The 3006-nt window shown below is 40.9% G+C and overlaps 1 protein-coding gene across 6 annotated transcripts in view; it reads left to right on the top strand.

Annotated features, from left to right (window-relative positions):
- MTUS1 (microtubule associated scaffold protein 1) overlaps nt 1-3006 on the top strand; it is a 168651-nt gene that overhangs the window by 113506 nt on the left and 52139 nt on the right. The window lies entirely within an intron of this gene.

The raw sequence follows: 3006 nt of genomic DNA, 5'->3' as shown, positions 1-3006 counted from the left end.
ACGGGAGAGGCCACAGCAGAGGAAGGCCCGCGTACCACAAAAAAAAAAAAAAAAAAAAAAAAAAGACCAAATTCAAGAACAACAGATGAGAGATGTGACCTTCCACCACCCCTTTATTATCTCACTGTGAATCCACATTCTTCTTTTTAGCTTCCTTGAAAGCAGTCTTGAAAGTTTCTCCGGCCTCTTGCCACACTGATAAACGTTTACTAAGAACTGGTGTTGTGAATGGCATTATGCTAAAAATGATACTGAGCTCATGTAGCTATGGCAGTCTCACAGCTTCAGCTTTGCTATGACATTAAAATGTGCCCTTTCATAGTTATAGCAGTCTGTTTAAGAGAACAGTTATGTGTTAAATGAATTTTCACTCATAATGGATAATATTTTTGATAACTCTTTAAAAGTTAGATGTTGAAAGAGAAAGTTAGTGTATCTTAATCTCACAGGTTTCAGATAGCTAGTCTTACTGTGCTAAATTGTATTTTAATGTAGTGTCTATTTTCACACAAACATGGAAAATAAACCATACATTATAGCCTGAAGCTGGATTCAGGATGGGAAATATAGCAGTGTTTTTCATGAGGAGAAAATGGAGAAATAAGACAAGTAAAACATATATAGTAAATGCTTATTTAATTAGAACCACGGAAATATTCGGGTTAACTGAGTTTTGGATAGTAGAGAATCACCCTATACATGAAATAATATAGATTATGATACATTTTATTAGCTCTAAAGCATGTTTTAGAGCTAAAAATAGTATTTTATTAATGGTATATGCATATTACTGTTAGGTAAAAAGACAACAGGTGTGGTTTTAAATGTATATAAAATTGAACATCACGTTTCTGTATTTGGCTTAGGTGATACAATAATACTTTGGATTATTTTAGTACATGAGGGTCCTTTATAAAAGGCATCAATTATATAGCTCTGGGGAAAATTAAGACTAATAGAGCCTTCTTTGGGGGTGAGAGACTAGGCTTTTTCCTATTGTTCCCTGGTGGCCTGAATTTTAGGCATCTCTCACTCAAATTGCTTTTCCTTAACTGGTTAATGTTTTGAGAATGACATTCTTTTTATTTATTGTTTGTGTTATGGAAATTCCTAATGTTGAATGTTTTAATTGGCTATTCTAATTTTTGTTTCTACCGTCTATTAAGGATAGTCTAGTGTCTTAAATTTGCAATAAGGACATTTTTGACCCGCTTTGGCGCATTGTGGGGACTCCCCCCCCCCCCAGGTCTTTTGTCTTCACATGCCTTGTTTCAGCCGTGCTGCTGTGCTGGGGGCCCTGCTTCACCAAGAGCATGTGATTGCACGTGGCTGCGATGGTTAGGGACACCACCTGTGGCTGTGGAGCACTGACCCACAGGGCCTGGCCTCGCTGGCACAGTGGTGACATCCCCTGAGCTGGCTAGCTCATGGTGGAAAAGTCCAGAAGAAACAGTTTTTAAAATTCTAAAATGGTACATGTGCTTGAAGCAGATGCTGCAAGAAGGGCCTTGTAGCCTTTTTGTTTTTGTTTTGGAATTGGTTCCTAATGGTGACAGAATGTTATTCTTGGTACTGTGTTCTTCCACGTGGTAAATTAAAAGGGACGTCTTGGTGTATGTCATCATCACTGAAATCAAAAACACTGCTTGGCTTTGTGATGCCAGCCATCTTTTTAGATACCTATTAAATTGGTTAATTCAAAATGATTGTTAAATATGAAAGTCCACATGAAGGCCAGCATTTAATATTTTAGGTAACTTGCTTAAAAACAAAGGGGAAGAAGCCAGTTCCAGGACTGCTGTCTTGTGAAGCAGCACCTCAGTCACATCAGTGAACTTGGTGGGCATATATATATATATATTTTTTTTTTTTTTTTTTTAAATTTTTGGCTGCATCGGGTCTTCGTTGCTGCGTGCGGGCCTCTCGTTGCGGTGGCTTCTCTTGTTGCGGAGCATGGGCTCTAGGCACGTGGGCTTCAGTAGTTGTGGCTCGTGGGCTCAGTAGTTGTGGCTCGTGGGCTCTAGCACACAGGCTCAGTAGTTGTGGCACACAAGCTTAGTTGTTCCGAAGCATGTGGGATCTTCCCAGACCAGGGCTCGAACCCGTGTTCCCTGCATTGGCAGGAGAATTCTCACCCACTGCGGCACCAGGGAAACCCCGGTGGTATATCTTTTATCCCTTTCCTTATGCTCTGAGAAAAGACCTATCCAATTTGTTCATATACAGTGTGAACAAGTATAACAAAAGCTACTTTTTCCTATTTTAACTTGAAATAAAAATTCAGATTTTTTTATCTACTAAAATAATGAAAGTTTTGCTTGTTAGATGATTAAAATAAAAACATTTTCTTTTGACATCTGCAGAATATTTAATGATACAGGCATGAAATTGCATTACTTGCAAATATTTATAGTATGCTCTTTTAGTCCTGAAACAAATCCATAAACTATGTTTTTTTGCTCTAATCTTTTTTTAAAAAAATTTATTTATCTTTGGCTGCGTTGGGTCTTCATTGCTGCACGTGGGCTTTCTCTAGTTGTGGTGAGTGGGGGCTACTCTTCGTTGCAGTACGCAGGCCTCTCATCGTGGTGGCTTCTCTTGTTGCGGAGCATGGGCTCTAGGCGCGAGGGCTTCCGTAGTTGTGGCTCGTGGGCTCTAGAGTGCAGGCTCAGTAGTTGTGGCACACGGGCTTAGTTGTGGACCTCAGCATGTGGCATCTTCCTGGACCAGGGCTCGAACCCATGTCCCCTGCATTGGCAGGTGGATTCTTAACCATTGCGCCACAAGGGAAGTCCCACAAATCCATAAACTTTTAGCACATTAAGGTGGACTTTTAGATTATTTAGAAAGTCAACAAATTGGCAGATGTGATACCTTCTTAAAAGTATTCTGGGCTTCCCTGGTGGCGCAGTGGTTGAGAGTCCGCCTGCCGATGCAGGGGACGCGGGTTCGTGCTCCGGTCCGGGAAGATCCCACATGCCGCGCTGCGGCTGGGCCCCTGAGCCA

The sequence above is a fragment of the Physeter macrocephalus genome, chromosome 20, assembly GCF_002837175.3.
Source record: "Physeter macrocephalus isolate SW-GA chromosome 20, ASM283717v5, whole genome shotgun sequence".
NCBI classification, from domain to species: domain Eukaryota; kingdom Metazoa; phylum Chordata; class Mammalia; order Artiodactyla; family Physeteridae; genus Physeter; species Physeter macrocephalus.
The sequence above is the reverse complement of the archived record's forward strand: the minus strand, read 5'-3'. Positions and strand labels throughout refer to the sequence as shown.